The sequence below is a fragment of the Lygodium microphyllum genome, chromosome 20 (assembly GCF_053477565.2).
Source record: "Lygodium microphyllum isolate KBCC chromosome 20, Lygodium_microphyllum_v1.1.10, whole genome shotgun sequence".
NCBI lineage: Eukaryota > Viridiplantae > Streptophyta > Polypodiopsida > Schizaeales > Lygodiaceae > Lygodium > Lygodium microphyllum.
In genome coordinates this window covers 75215054-75232164 of record NC_141154.1, presented here as the reverse complement: position 1 = coordinate 75232164, position 17111 = coordinate 75215054, and the positions used below count along the sequence as shown (strand labels likewise).

The 17111-nt window shown below is 36.5% G+C and overlaps 1 protein-coding gene across 4 annotated transcripts in view; it reads left to right on the top strand.

Annotated features, from left to right (window-relative positions):
* The first annotated feature begins 8848 nt into the window (after positions 1–8848).
* LOC148019033 (uncharacterized) overlaps positions 8849–17111 on the top strand; it is a 101730-nt gene continuing 93467 nt past the window's right edge. For 2 of the 4 annotated variants that reach the window (XM_087701580.1, XM_087701576.1), the window contains exons 1-2: positions 8849–9014; positions 9159–9234. The gene's annotated coding sequence lies outside the window, so the exon portion shown is untranslated. Of the gene's footprint in view, positions 9015–9155; positions 9235–17111 lie in introns of all 4 variants that reach the window. The other 2 variants (XM_087701578.1, XM_087701579.1) reach the window with 2 other exon arrangements.

Sequence of the window (17111 nt, the reverse complement as noted above, 5' to 3'; positions counted from 1 at the left end):
TAATCTCAGCATTGTCCCTAGCAAGTTTGGCGTTAAGATTGAAAACATTAATGTTGTGTAGACTGATTCTGATGATGATTTCATACTTGCAGCTTCTTCTCTTGATATTTCATATCTAACTAATGCTTTGTCAAAGTATACTCAATATTGGCTGATAGATTTAGGGGCTTCCTTTCATGTGACCTCTCATAGAGAGTGGTTTCACTCCTATCGCAATATGACTAGATCTGTTCGTTTGGATAATGACCTGGCATTGCAAAGAGTTGGTATTAGTGATGTCCATCTGTAGTTTGGTCTAGGTTGCATGTTTACTCTTCATAATGTATGCCATGTATCGGCTCTCACGAAGAGCCTTATCTTTGCTAGCACTTTGGATAATGCAGGCTATGTAGTTTCTTTTGGTGATTCCTCATGGAATATTACCCATGGGAATCTTGTCATTGCACGTGATGCTAAGTCCAATACTCTCTATCCCTTGCTTGTCTCTAGGTCAATCAACTGTACTTTGGCAGTGGATGCAATTCCACGTGTATCTCTGTGGCATCGTCGCCTTGGGCACATGTTCTTAAAAGGAATGAAAATGCTTTCCTGTTTGTAGTATCTTCCATCCATTGACGTAAGTGCTTTGAGTCTTGTGATCATTGTTTATATGACAGGTGAATATGTAATACGCATAAAAATTCTAGTATGACACGCATGAGTGAGCCTTTGGCTTTCATTCATTCAGATGTATCTGGTCCCATGCCCTACAAGTCATTAGGTGCCATGAAATATTTTGTTACCTTCATTGATAATTATACATGTAAGGTTTGGATATATCCTATTAAGCAGAAATCAAAAGTCTTGGCTATATTTCACCATTGGCTTGCTTTGGTTGAGAACCAGCCTGGGTAGTATCGGCTGAAATACCTAAGGTTAGATAATGGGATTGAGTGTGTCCCTAAAGCCTTTGAGCAATTTTGTGACAAGAGGGGTATTAAGCATTGGTTGACCACTCCATACATTCCACCCCCATATGGGATGCCTAAGTGCATAAATAGGACAATTCCGGTGTGAGTTCACAGTATGCTTAGCCACACAAACTTACCACAACATTTTTGGGCCAAGGCAATTACTACTGTCATCCACTTGATAAATCGGTCCCCATGTACTACTCTTGACTATCAATTTACAAGGGATGTATGGTCTAGAAAACCTCCCTCATATGCCCATTTGTGTGTCTCTAGTTGTGAGGCTTTCTACCATGTATCCAAGGACAAGCACAATAAGCTCGATCCTAAATCTAGGTGGGTGCCCATTACTATCACTTCATTCTTTATTCTTTCAATAACATTTGAATAAAGGAAAGGCCAATCACACATTGTGACTGTTTTTCCACATCTTGTGTGCCTCTCTCTCTCTTGCTCTTGCTCCTTCCACCATAGCTCTTGCTTCCACTCTCTATGCTTCCAATTCAGGGCTCACTCCCTTCAATAACTACTACAAACCACTTATATTCAAGAGACATGCATCCCAACACATAGAACATTATCATTGCTATCAACAAAAACATAAATTACCTCAGAAGTACCAAGACCTATAGTACCTTTAACCATATTACTGATAGCATATGGTCTGTATTTGGTACTCATGTTTCATCTCTCTTGCTCATATCTCAATTTTACCAAATAGACTTGCATACCTCATCCACATAACATATGCATGCTAAGGCCATACTTCTTACTTAATTCTAGCAATTAATTGTTCCTTGTGCTTGTAAGAATCTTGTAGAGCTCTTCCAATGTGCATCCTTTGTTAACATACAAAAAATGAGACACTTGTTATCCTATGGGTGTCACATTACAAAGAATAGATTGTAGATATCCTTAACAGGTCTACTTGAAGAATAAATTCATTAAGTAAAGCTCTTTTTATTCTCTAATTTTTGTTAAAATATATTTTAATATTTTTAAAATCAAATGAAAAATAAACTTCAGTTTAAATTTTACTTTTAATCAATTAATTTAAATGTAATTAAAATCAAACATAAAATTATTTTAATTACTAATATATATTAATTTAAACTTGTTTAATTTTTTTACTTTTTATTTATATATTAACTTAAGCAACTACCAAAGTTATATTTAACAAACTAATTTAATTTAATTTCTTTAGCTATTAACCTCATAAGAGGCTATTGAGCTAGATTATATACTTCAAGTCTCACTTCAAATTAATTTTTATAGTTTTTACTTTTGTCTTCACAATCCCTTTGTTAAAGAGACAGGTCATGAGTCATACATTCTGCATTTTTGTAGGGGAATATTTTTCATCCAAAAGAATAATTCATACAAAAAAGCATACAAAATAGTGTTTCATATAAAAATAATATTTCATATGGAATATTCTTTCATATGAAAAAATATTTTCATCAACCATCTTCTTAATGCAATATTATGTAAATCAACCATTTTTGTTGACATGTTGCCGTACCATATTTTTTATTTTTAGGGTTCATCGTACAATGGTCCCATATTTTTCAAAGTATACAGATCCCATATTTGTATTAATGCAACATAGGCTTGGAAAAATGAGAGACTAGTGAAGATTGGTATGTGCAACGAAATGTGCCCAAGGTGAAAGACATGTAGAACCCATCCCCCACCTCTTTATCACTTGTATCCACAATATTAATGTCTTGTGTTTGTTGTAACACATAATCCTACCATATCACCCATCTAGGTTGACCTATAAACAAATTTTAATGAGGGAAATATTTGGAAAACCCCTAGTATGAAAATGGCTAAGGAATTTATTCCTATGGAACATTTAGACCATAAGAAACAAATGTGTCTAATATCTACTAGTTGATTCAATTCACTGTTTTAAATTTGATATGTTTTGCCAAGTAGATGTTGATGTTGGCAAGTTGCAAAAACTATAGGATAAGGGAAATTAAAGAATGAGCACCAAAGAAGAACAAGAAATAGAAGCTGTTGCCATAGTTCTTGCTACCAAATCTTACGTTCAAGAAGAAGGCAAACTAGAAGGAGCTCATTTTGTCGATTCTTGATGATGTACATATTTGATAAAGGGTTGACATACTTGTTGAGTTTAAGATACTACACTAAAAGGAACTCATTTTGTGTATTGCATAAGAGCAAAGTTGAAGTATGATGTATATACCTCTTAAATTTTTACAGTTTTTAAATATACAATTTGACACCTCTTATAGAAAAAAAAGAAACTTGTTACATAATTTTATTATATGGATCAATGCAAATACACCTAATGCGCAACAATACACCAATATTTATACAAGTCACATAGATACAAAAGTTTAAGGTAAATTGGGGCAAAGTATTGGTTTAACCCACCAAAAGAATTTAGGGGTGGAACTCCTAACAAATCTCTACTAGGTGCTTCACACCTAAATTCTCTCAGTGTTATGCATCAATGCTAAGCTAGGCTTTGCATTGGTTTACCTTACAATTTTGTATCTATATTCTTTATATGATATTAGTGTATTGCTTCACATTCCGTGTATTTGCTTTAATCTATATAACAAAATTATGTCCAAAGCTATTGCAAATGTGCATTTCAAATTATCATGGAGCACTTTCATGTGTTGAGTTAGCATCACAAAGCATATTAAGAAGCTCACTAACATTTCTTTGTAGGAACAAATGTGGTACTTTATACAAACAGCACTCATGCATGTTGAGCTATTTTCATTTGTCTAGCAGTAACTACTATAAACCACTTATATTCAAGAGACACATATCCCGACACATAGAACATTATTATTGCTATTAGCAAGAGCATCAATTACCACAGAAGTACTAATACAATACATGTGTGATCCTCTCCATTATCAAATGACTTAACACACACATCCACATGGCTATAATTTATAAGACATTTTCAATTAAAAAATTTGACAATATTTGCTTCTAAAAACTTAGAATATTATACAAACATATGGCAACTCTGTATGTAAAAGGGTGACTTGGCACAGACACATAGATTGTACAATTTGCATGCAACAATTGTTTACATTGAATAAGATACCATCTTGGGTACTTCTTTTTCCCATACATTGTCTTTTAGTTAGTCATCCTCTTCCAAATCATAGCACAATGCCCCTCCTAGATCATTAGAAGAGAATAGTACATACAAGTGTTCTGCTCGTAGAACACTAGGCTACTTTGTGGCAGCGAAGTTGACTCGATAATCTATTTCTCCTCTCCTCTCTCTCTCTCTCTCTCTCTCTCTCTCTCTCTCATCTCTTTACTCTTTCCCCCTCTCTATTTGCTCTCTCTTTTTTCTGCCTTTCTCTTGCATCTTTTCTCTCTCTTTCCCCCTTCCTCTCTCTCTCATCTTCTGGCTTTCCCCCCTCTCTTTGCTTTATGTTTTCTGCCTTTCTCTACTTTTCTATCATGTCTTTTCTCTCTCTTTCCCTCTCCTTTCCTCTCTCTCCTGTTCCTATTTTCTCTCTTTTTTCTCTCCCCTCCCTCCCTCCCTCCCTCCCTCTCTCCTCTCTTTCTTCTTCTTCTTCTTCTTCTTCTTCTTCTTCTTCTTCTTCTTCTTCTTCTTCTTCTTCTTCTTCTTCTTCTTCTCTCTCTCTCTCTTTTCTTCTCCCTCTTATCTCTCTCCTTATTTCCCCTATTTTTTGCCTCTCGCTCGCTCTCTCTCCCTCTCCCTCTCTCTCTCTCTCTCTCTCTCCCTCTCCCTCTCTCTTCTTATATATATATCTCTCTTTCCCCTATTTTTTGCCCCTCTCTCTCTCTCTCTCTCTCTCTCTCATCTTCTTGCTTTCCCCCCTCTACTCTATTTTTTCTGCCTTTCTCTACTTTTCTATCGCGTCTTCTCTCGCTCTCTCTCTCTCTCTCTCTCTCTCTACTTTTCTCTTGCATTTTTTCTCTCTCTTTCCCCCTTTTTTCTCTCTTGCTCATCCTATTGCTTTCCCCCTTTCTCTACTTTTCTATCATGTCTTTTCTCTCTCTTTACCCCTCCTCTCTCTCTCTCTCTCTCTTCTCTCTCTTATTATTTTCTCTCCCTCCCTCCTTGCCTCTCTTCTTCTTCTTCTTCTTCTCCTCTCTCTCTCTCTCTCTCTCTCTCTCTCTCGCTCTCATTTATTATTCTCTTCAAAGCTCTCTCTATCTCCTACTTGTGTCATTGGTCTCTCTTCAAGATTTTATACTCTCTTTCTCCATTTATTATTCACTTCAAAGTGCTCTCTATTTCTTGCATGTGTCTTTGGTCTCTCTTCAAGATTTTGTATTTTCTCTCTCTCTCTCTTTTCCACCTTTCTGTACTTTTCTCTTGCATCTTTTCTCTCTCTTTTCCCCTTCTCTCTCTCTCTCATCCTCTTGCTTTCCCCCCTCTCTCTACTCTAATTTTTCCACCTTTCTCTACTTTTCTATCATGTCTTTTCTCTCTTTCCCCCCCTCTCTATTTTCTTATTATTTTCTCTCTTTTTTATTTCCCCTCCCTCTCTTTTCTCTTTCTTCTTCTCTTTTATGCTTCTCTCTCTATGTCTTCTTCTTTCCCCTTGTTTTACTTCTCTCTCCCCCCTCTTTTTTGCTTCTCTCTCTCTCTCTCTCTCTCTCCCCTTTCTTTGTCTCCCTCTTTTCCACACACAAACACACACACACACACACACACACACACACACCACACACACACACACACTCTCTCTCTCTCTCTCCTGCACATTCTGCTCTCTCTATGTCTCCCTCTCTTTTAACTATGTTCACCTTCCCCCCTCCCCTTTTCCCTCTTATTTTCTTTCCCTTCTCTCTCCTCTTTTCTTCTTTTTCTTTTTCTTCTTCTCTCTCTCTCTGTGGCTTTTCTCTCCTTTTCTTCTTCTTTGTCTCTCTCTCTCTATCTCCTCTTTTAATAATTTCTCCTCTCTCTCTCTCTCTCTCTCTCTCTCTCTTAGAAACCCTAATTTTTTTCTCGCTCCTCTCCTCCTCCACCTCTCTCTCTCTCTCTCTTTCTCTTAGAAACCCTGTTTTTTTCTCTCTCCTCTCCTCCACCTCTCTCTCTCTCTCTCTTTCAACTATGTCCTTTTTCCCTCTTATTTTCTTTTCCTTCTCTCTCCTCTTTTCTTCTTCCTCTTCTCTCTCTCTCTCTCTCTCTCTCTCTCTCTCTCCCCTTTCTTTTTTCTCCCTCTTTTCTCTCTCTCTCTCTCTCTCTCTCTCTCTCTCTCACACAAACCCTACAAATTCTCTTTCTTTCTCATTTGGTGCTTCCTGCTAAACTGCCACTGCCGCATATTTTGAAATGCCGCTATCACAGCGCGTAGGGTTGAAGGTCACCACAAGGGTTTGGCAAGAAAACTGGACAATATAGATAGAGATGTGTTTTTAAGAGATAAGTAGATTACAATGAATGTTTAAAGGTTTAAGAAGTACTTCATGGTCAATCATAAGGGTTTGAGAGAAAAGAATGTATGGGGTTTCAAGAGCTTAGACTCCGGAGATGGTAGAGATAAGAGAAGGGTTGAAGGTTTCAAGCCAAGTTCTTGAAGATGTTGATAAAGCTTCCAATTGCATGTTCTTAGCAAAGATCACAAGAGTATTATCTCATAAGTTCTAACTCAAATGAAGCTTGTTTTCTTGACTGTAAGAGCAGTCACAAATTATAAAATTAAGTACAATATACTATTATGTATCATAAACAACTCTGCATCCCATCATTCATACATGATGCCATTGCATGAATCAACTTTGCATGATTACATTCAATGTAGACTGTTAGGGACAAAAACTTATGAGTCAATTACAAGGCTTGTAGGGCAAAGAGACTTGCTTCAAAAGAGCTTCAAATTGAGTTCATGATGAGGATAAGTTACCACCACCAAAAAATAAGAGAAAAAGCTCCTCTTAATTCAACTCAAAGCATCTATGAATGATCTACAAACATTGCCCTGCCATAGGGGCACATAATACTTGCATATTTTGACAATATGTTTTCTGTAGAGTAAAAATGAATTAAAAGAACAATGTTGTAGTTAATTCTTTGAATATGGCTAAAGATATCAGCCTCAAATCAACCCAAATATCTTCTGGAATTCACCTTTGATGATAGCATAAACTTTCCCTAGCACGGTGTCGGTGTGTTTGGTGTTGAGAGTCCACCACGGGGGTAAGAGACAGTAGTGTGAAGGTAGATTCAGGGAGCGTGTACGTGTAGCGGCACGACACCACTTCGTCCACCACCATGGGTGTTGCTATGTCCAGCCACTACGCCCTCGCCGCTTTATATTGGCTATTGTGCCCGCCACTGTGCATGTTGATGCCTGCACGAGAGAGAGAGAGAGAGAGAGAGAGAGAGAGAGAGAGAGAGAGAGAGAGAGAGAGAATGCTTCCTAGCTACCATGGCCACTCAAGCAATGGGAGGGAAGGAGGGAGGGATGCAAGAGAGAGACAAAGATAGATAGAGGGAGAATCTAAAAAGGTAGATATCCCTTCTAGGTTTGGTAAATTTAAAATCAAGTTTGGAAATCCTTCATAAGTTCGGGAAGTTTTTGGTGTTTTGGTGAACACTAAAGCCACAAGCAAAATAGTAATGTAGTACAGATGATTTGCAATTGTGTGCTTAGAAGACGTTTGTGATTCATTATCCCCATTATCCTGTTGATGGAGGGAGCCCTTGCATCCTCTCTGAGATATTGTGACATACAATTTGATTTGGGACTCGTGTTGCACAACACTGTGTACCCCTTCACAATGTTAAGCCTATGGATGTTGAAACTAGCAAACCCACATATCACAATACCACTAGAAGTTGAGCCTCATGCAACAAATTGAGCATATCTCTTGCTCTATACATGGGTGATGGATTACATGCTCATAGCACAGAGAGAGAGAGAGAGAGAGAGAGAGAGAGAGAGAGAGAGAGAGAGAGAGAGAGAGAGAGAGAGAGAGAGAGAGAGAGAGGGAACTACATAGAATAAGCATTAACATTAGAAAAAAAGCATCACATGTCCAAGATGTACCGCATTTAAAAAAAGCATTAAAGGAAGAAACAATGACATGTCTCCCTTCTGATGTATTTTGCCCATTGTTGGCATGCACATCACTTGTTGCTTGCCCTGCCTATATGCAATATCCTACCTCACTTGTCCCCCTTGCCCACCACCCACCCCCATTGCTTGTTAGATTTCTCTCTTGTATGCTTGTTGCCCCATACAATTGCTGGTTGTGCCGTTGGGGCAAAGAGAGAGAGAGAGAGAGAGAGAGAGTGTATCAATCGCACCCCTACGCTTACTGCCTTTGGCCCAATACATCTATTGTCTAGGGTAGCTACCATTGTGAGAGACATGTATGTCTCTCCATAGTTGATGGTGGAGTGGTTGTGAATTGAGAGAGAATCTTTTATGTTTTCTCCGTTTCAGTTTTTCATTTTAAAAAAATTCAATAATCTAAAAAGCATTATAAAAAGAAGGTTTTAAGGGAAGTTTTGAGCCTATGCCACATCGCACCCCCCTAAAACCTCTTGCTAATAGATAGGATAGAAGTATAAATTGTTAATAGGTATGGATAGATATAGATATAGAAGTAGTAGATGTGAAAGGCGTCAAATATTAGCAACCATTCACACCGGGGAAAAATAAAAATCTAAACCACCACCTAAACCAACCCCTCTCTCTCACATCATAATATCATAGCTAAGCTTTGTCACGTACTAAACAGAGCAAACCAGAAGACGTGAATGGCCAAGTAAAGGCGAGTCAGGCGGCGTCTCATTTAGTAACAACCCAAGAAAAGGAAAAACAGAAAGAAAAAAGCGCTCTTTTTCATAGTTATTCATGTAAAACAGTTTAATGGGAGGGCGGGCAAAAGGGTGGGAAATCTTATTATTTATATGTGTGGTGGAAATTTTCCTGGCGATGGAGATTGCGTCAGACGTCAGGAAGGGAGGAAGCGCCATACTCGCCGTCTCCATAGCTCACCATCTGCAGCAGAAGCAGCATCATTATTTGTCATCAGGAGCAGTCTCCTCCTGCATATCTTCCATATGCATAGGTCTGCTCTCTCTCTCTCTCTCTCTCTCTCTCTCTCTCTCTGTATTCTCCATGTCCAATGGAAAACCTAGGTGTGGCTGTGTATAGCTTTCATTTTCCAGGTCATTATTCTCCATGCATAAGTCTCTCCTCCTGTGTCCAGCAGAAAGGAAAAAGCGGCAGCCATTACCATCGCCATCATCATCTTCGTCATCGTTAATCTTCTTTCTCGAATTTCCTAGGTGCGCAAACTCTCTCTCTCTCTCTCTCTCTCTCTCTCTCTCTCTCTCCCTCCTCCCTCCCGCCCTCGACTTTTCTCTGTCCGTTCTTCCGTCCGTCCGTCTGCGTATTTTTCCTTGATATGGCAAACCTAGGTCTCACAGTGCATGGCTCTCTGGTTTCTGTTTTATATCTTGATAAGGAAAGCCTAGGTCTTACTGCGCATGGCTTTCTGTTTTTTAGGCCGTCTTATAGATTCCTTGCAGAAGCCTTTCTCTCCGCAGGTTTTTGTTTTTATTGTACCACTTGTATGTTTGTATATATGTCGCTCAGTTCGTGTGCGTTTGGCTGGTTTTGCATGATTTTCTGTTCTTTCTTTTTCCTGTTTTCCTTGACCCTCGCATCTGCTGCTGCTGCCGTTTAGGGTCCCGTAACTCTGTTCATGCCTCTGCCTTTTGCATACTAAAATTTTCTTGACTTTCCGAGATATATGCCAATACACATTAAGGCTAGGTTGTTTCTGATGTCTTCAAGTCACGCTCCTCTGATAGTGAATCTATAGGATTCTTTAAGCTCTATTTCCATCTCTCTGGTCAAGATGTATCCTTTATTCTGCTGCTCTTGTTTAAGCTTTCACCACTATGGAGATTAACTAAATACTGATTGGTATACATGTACTGATGTGGAAAGTACTTTTTAAATTAGTATCATGATGTGGAAAGTACTTATTGAAATAGTATCTTGAGACAGAAAGTACTATCTATTTGATATGGAAAGTACCTATCAGGTAGTCATTAGAATACATGATGTGCCAATACGCATTGGTAATTAGGTTAGGTGGCATGTCATTGTGCATCTATCTGACTAGGGACATGTGATGTTCCAATATGAAAAGAAAGTGGAACCTCAGGATTGTTGTAACGATAAGTGGAATGTCAGAATTGTTGTAAGGAAAAAAAGATGAAAAGGTGGATGATAGAGAGCAACAATTTGTTTAACAAGTGCAAAGCGCCGACGAAAGACACCAACAATTTGTTTAACAAGTGCAAAGTGAAAGTTTGACGATGAGTTTTTTTATTGATTTTTAAAATGGAAGGAAAAAAAGAGGTTGGGATGGATGTAGAGCAATGAATTCAAAGAGAATAAGCAACGGGTGAAGAAAAGAATATGGTGAAAAAAAACATCTTGCCAACGTACTAATAGAAGAGAATTAGTAAAGAAGAGATATGTATGATCATGCAATATATACATTTGAGAGGATTTGGTAAATGAAAAAATGTTTGTAATGGGTATAGAAATTTTTTAGATAATGGATATAGAAACTTTCTTTATGAAATTGAAGAGTTGGTAGAAAGTTGATGAAGAAAAGTGGACTAATGAGTTTTTTATTGATTTTGAAAATGGAAGGATACCATCTTGCCAATGTCTTGTAGAAGAGAATTAATAAAGAAGAGAAATGTGTGATCATGCAATATATACATTTGAGAGGATTTGGTAAACGAAAAAATGTTTGTAATGAGTATAGAAAATTTTTAAATAATGGATATAGAATTTTTTTTTTTGAAATTGGAGAGTTGGTAGAAAGTTGATGAAGAGGAGTGGACTTTTGAGCGACGAGAGAAAAAATAGACAATTCATTGATGGATAAAAGTGTAGGTTGAATGTAAGTAATGTCAATTCGTTGAATGTAGGCAATATCAATTTGTTGAATGAAGACAATATCAATTCTTTATAATTGAGAAATGATAAAGAGAAGAGATATGTGTAGAAGAGAGTTGATCAAAATGTGAGAAATATATTGTGATCGTTGATAAGATTTGGTAAGTGAGAGATTATTGTAGTAAGTTAATGAAGAAGGTTGGGCAAATGATACACGAAGAGAAAAAGGAGATAAAACATGTATTTAGGAAAAATGATATTATGTCTTTATGTAGTATTAATCTTAAATTAAAAAACGAGTAAAAGATTGTAAAATGTGTATCTATGAGATATGTTATATGGAAGTCAATGTGATGCCTCTATTATGAAATGTGTGTGTGATGTTTGAAAAAAGAGGAGATAAATTGATAAATTGAAGGAAGAAAAGGAAAATTGAAAAAAAAGGAGATAAAAGTTGATAGATTGAAGGAAGAAAAGAGAAAATTAAAGATAGTGAGAAATAGAATTTTAGGAAGTAAAAGAAATAGAGTGGAGAAAAAACATGATTTCCAAATATGTATCTTTATTGAAATCTTATGTAAACAATTGTGTAGAAGGATAATGAGTAAGAAAGGGTAGATTGATTTAATAAGTAGTCTAATGTGTAGAATGAGTATGAAAGGATAGATTAAGTGGTCTAAATGATGCATAGAGATTGTGAAATGAAAATGTGGCAGAAAAGTGCAAAAGGTTTGACTTCAAAAAAGTACTTTGAAAGATGTTTGCAAAGAGAAGGATTATAATGAGAGTAAAAAATGACATTGAAATTAAATCAGAGTAAAATTGTTATACAGAATAGATGTTAGGTTTATGTATCATGTAGAGTTTTGAATTGAATTGTAAAGTAATGAGAAAAACAAACATAAGTTTATGGAGGAAAAAAGTTCGATAAGAATGTTAGATTTAAATATGATGTGGAGTTTTGAATTGAGTTGAAAAAAGAACATAAGATATCATTTATGGAGACAAAAATGTGAAGAGTATATCTTCATAGAAAGAAATGTGAATGTGAAAAGAATAATTGTAGGAATATAAGCTTATAGATAACTTTTCTATTTTGAGATGTTTTGTGAATAAGTTTTATTATGGATGTATTAATACTTTACAAGAAGAGTTTCAGATAAATAGCAAATTGTTTTGTTTATTGATTTAATTATGTTTGTAATAACTAAATTGGAATTTTTTTCAACTTGATTTTATTGGTACTTTTATAATTATGTTGATTAATAATACAAAACAAGTCTTTATGCTTGGCTTAATTTGATTTTGTAGCATATAGTAGCAAATCATGTTTTTATTTTTATTTGAGAGGGGAAAAAGATCTTAGAATTAAATTGTTCGTAGTTGCCTTATCCTTTAGTAAGATGATATAAATTGATCTTTAGACTTGTGTTTAGTGCTTGTAGCATCTTTCATTTTCATAATAGCTTTTCGTCAGGTGTATTACATATGAGTGGCAAGGTAGGTCTAGATGGTTGAAATTTGTTCATGACTCTTTGCATAAGTTAAGCTTCCATTCAAGTTGAAAGTGTTTTACATAGTTGTAACACTTTTGAGAAACATTCTTCTTATGTCTCATATGTCCTTTCATCTCAAGGTTTCTTTGGTTGTTATGCTTCTAGCTAAGTTAGGTCTATTCTTAGAGTAGTCCAACAATGATATTTCTCTACTCTTTTCATTAATGCTTAGGACTTATCTATCAACTAAGTGACTTCTAGCTCATCTTTCACAATAGATCTCCATCTTTTCTCCAAGGGCTTGTTTCAAATGAAGGTTGTAATTTTTTTTTCAAAGCATTTTATGAGATGTGGCTTAGATTTAAAAATAGGTGTGAGTTATTTTTTAAAAAATTATCTTAGGTTAGAACTTTACATGAGTTTTTGATGATGATGATGATACTAAACATATATTTAATAGTTTTATTAGAAACTTTTGATGATAAAATATTTTTTTATTAATATTTAAAAAGGTATTTAATTATATTAGGTTGTGGATCAAAGAAAAAATACAATGGCCTTATATAGTTTAGTTCTTGTTTTATTTTATATGATGGCTTTAACTAATTTACTTATATTTAAAGATGAAAGTATTATTTTCATTGAAGTAGAAAAAGAGAAAAACGAAATTAGCATTGACTAGTTTTTTTAATATTTAAAAAGAAAGTTCTATTATTATGATTACTTATATATATTTATATAATATGTTATTATTTATATGCATCGACAAAGTCTTATAGATTTAAATCTTGGACTTGGTATGTCTCTTGGGGAATATTTTGATTGAGTAGTTTGGACTATTTAATAGAGTAATCAAAGCACTCAAAGGAAGAATGTCTCTTAAGAGATACCAAACGCTCTGCCTTTAGGTTCGTCCTGTACTTCGTATCGGGGCGGGCGCGATTTTTGAGGGGTGTTGGATGCGCCCCCAATATATGGTGCAACTATTGACAGTTGTCTATGGAATTCGGAAGACTTCCCTGTAAGTAGATATTCTGTGAGAAGGTGAGCCATTGAATTTGTGTGAGCTTTTTGAATCTCCTTGGCAAAGGACCCGTGAGGTTATTGCGCGATCTCTCGAGGTCTTGCAATTTGGTGCAGTTGGTGATGGAGAAAGGAATGGGGCAAGTGAGGTCATTGGAGAAGAAAATAAAGAGGGTAAGGTTGAGGAGATTCCCGTAGGAGGTAGAGATGATGTCAGAGAAGAAATTGGTCACGATGTTGAGATGGGTGAGGGAGGTGCAGTTGTCGAGGGAGCGGGGCAAGGGGTTAGAGAATGTTTGAGTAGAATTTGCAGAGGGAGGACTAATCGAGGGGGAGGAAGTTGGAAAGGCTGTTGTTCTGGAGGTCGACCTAGGCAAGGGAGGAGAGGTTGGTGAAGGAGGGGAGGGGACCAGAGAGGGAGGTGCTTCACATTTGGAAGAAATAGAGGCGAGAGGCGGTTGAAGGTTGGGGAAGGGGCCCTGGGAGGTGGTTGGTCGAGAGGTCGAGGAGGGTGAGGGAGGGGCAGGAGGTGGGGAGATAGGAAGAGGAGCCCGTCGGGTTTGACAGGACGTTCTTGTTGAGGTCGAGATATTGAAGGCGTGAGCAGTTGGCAAGGGATGAAGGGATTCGCGCGGAGAGGTTGTTGAGGTTGAGATCGAGGTGGGTGAGGGCTTGAAGGTCCTCTACGGCCGTTGGGATGTCCCCCGAGAGGTGGTTGGAGAGATTGAGGAAGGTTAAGGGCACCATCCCTCGCAACTGCTTCATGTTCAGGTCCAGTCTTATTAATTTTTGCATCCCCTTTGCGCATGTCACCCCCGGCTATCCGCAGTAGCTACTGCTCTCCTCCTTCGGCAATGACGCATTCCACCCTCGCAGGAATCCTGTGGGATCCGTCGTTATCACTCCTTGTATGCCAGCAGCGCAACCAGTGTGCTTTTGTCAAGTGTGGTCACTCCCCAAAATGTCGAAGCGCCTGTGGAAGCTTTCACTCAACCGCCAAGACCCACGGACTGCTTATTATTCAAGCGTTCCAAGCCGAGCACTAATGGCTGTCTCTCACCTAGTTGATGCGTTGTCGATCCTACAAGTGTAGTGAGTTTACCTTGATGCTCAATCGAGTACCCTTTTCTCTCTTGCACTCTAGTAGCTCCATGATTCTTCAAGCCTCCTCAAGCCTCCTTCATCTCCAAGCTCAATCCTCCATAGGCGCGTGCGCAAGAGAAGAGAAGAGAGGAGAAGAGAAGAAGAAAAGAGGAGATGGTGAAGAGCTTTACCCTCTTGATCCCTTACTCTTACACACACACTCCCTCACACTCACACTCCCTCTCTCAAGAGCACACACAAGCAAGAAGGAGAAGAAGAGAGGAAGAAGACTCTTTTTGCCACACACCAAAGAATGAGCTTCTCATTCACTTTTCAACTTTATATACAAAGCCCTAAATCTTTTTTGGGCGGTCATTCCCTTTTCCCTCTTTTACATGGTCGGCTGTAGCCTGGGCCCTTTTTCCCATTTTCCACCATTCTAATTTATCCTATTCACGGCTAATGCATACACTAGGCACAAGAGTGAGCCTGGCACTCTTTTACAAAGATTCGGGGGCGCTTCTGCATTTTAATTCTTTTGTTGCCTCGGGCTGGCATCGAAGCTCTTTGAGGGTCGTGTTTGAATATTTGAATTTTTCAGGGATTGGCTACCTGTCAAGGTGCCTTTTTCTGCTTTTATCATGCGCCTTTTTGCTATTTCCCTTTTTTCCATTTTTCACTGCTTTGTGCTGCGGAAACATGGTAACAGCGTCGAAGGAGAAGAAAAAGAAGAAGAAGAAGAAGAAGAAGAATGTCAGGACGCAACTTGAGGTGGGGGCTTCAAGTTGACTGGAGAGACTGTCAAATTGGCGCCCTTTTCGTGGTGAGGGGGTATTGGACGTTTGGCAACCCCGCGATAAAGTTAAGGGGAGGTCGGGGGCTGCCACGTGGCAGCAGCCCCCGACCTCCTCTTAACTAATAGTAGAGATTTGATAGAATAGTTTAGACTCTTTAATAGGGTAGGCAAAGCACTCCAAGAATGATTGTCAAATTGAGATTGAAATGTTTCTTATAGTTGTAAGGTAGACTTGTGATCAAGCTTTATGAATATTTGATATTGAAAATCAGTGGATGAGTTTGACCTAAATCTTGTAAAGTATATGCAAGATCTTTCAACTTTAGACAAGATTTAAAAGATATACATGATTATCATTTTGCTTTAAGTAATGACATATACGAAATTTATCTTGTAAATTTAAAATCAAGAGAATTTGCTTAATCTATACAATCTTAATAAACAATTTAGTCGTCGTTGGTCTTGGCTTAATCTATACAATCTTAATAACCATTGGAAAACTCTAAAAGTTTAACAAAAGCTAATATAATTTATTAAAAGATAATGTAAAAACATGTGTTGGGACAAAGTATTTATGAGAGTAATGACGAAAAGATTTAGTTTTTCAGTATATGCTTTATTGGTTAAATTAGTGATTTATAAAGATATGTAAGCTTAACTCCAATACTATGATTATTAAGTTTCTTTTGAAAAAAAAGAAAATACATATCCTTTTTGAGCATGGACCTTAAATGATTGTTTTATTGAGTTGTAAAAGAAGCTCAACAAAGGGTTGAATTTATAAGCTTTCTCAAGATGAATTGATGACATTATGAAATTATATTGATGAAAATCTAGCTAAGGGCTTTACACAATACTTAGTTAAGGATTTTACACAATACTCAATCATTGAAAAAACCTCTTATATTATTTGTCAAGAAAAAGTATGATCCTCTTTGTATATGTGTTAATTACGAAGGACTCAACAAGATAAGCATTAAGAATCATTATCCACTTTTTTAAATAAAAAACTCTTAGAATGACTTAAAAGATAAAAGATATTTACAAAAAGTAAACTTCGTTGAGCTTAAAATTTAGTTAAAATATATTTTACAGAGAGGGCTTTTAAAATATATCATCATATTATTTAATCTTATAAATGGCATAGTAATTTTTTTACTTTTAATAAATATTATTATTTGAGTATTTATAGATTGTGGGATTATATTTATATTTTATTTAAATATATATTTTAATAATTCAAAAAGGAGTATTATGTGCGGTTGGTTTTTAATAAGTTACGTGAAAAAGGTTGGTATGCTAAATTAAAAAGGGCTAATATTTTATTTTTAAATAATAAAAAAATAGAGTATTATGTGCGGTTGGTTTTTAATAAGTTACATGATTAGAGCTAATATGCTTAATTGAAAAAATGCACATTTCATCAATTGAAAGTGAAATTTCTTCAATATATTTGCTCTTAATTTAGAATCTTAATGAAGAAAAAGGTAAAGATTATTATTGAATTGTGGATACCAAGATTAGTTCGAGATATATATTGCTTCTTTGGACATGCAAACTTTTATCGAATCTTTATTAAAGATTATTTTAAGATAAATGCGATACTCATATAATTAATAGAAAAGTATAAAATTATGTAAAACTTGGATGTAGAGAAGGCTTTTTAAACTTGAGCAAAATTTAATTGTGGCTCTTATATTGATATACGTAGATCCATTCATACACTTGCATAATAATAAGTAAAGTTTTAGAATATTTTACATTTCTTTTACAAGTATATAAATTTCTTTCGAAGAATTGTATTACCCATGATATCAAGTAAAATATTTCAAGAAGAGTATCC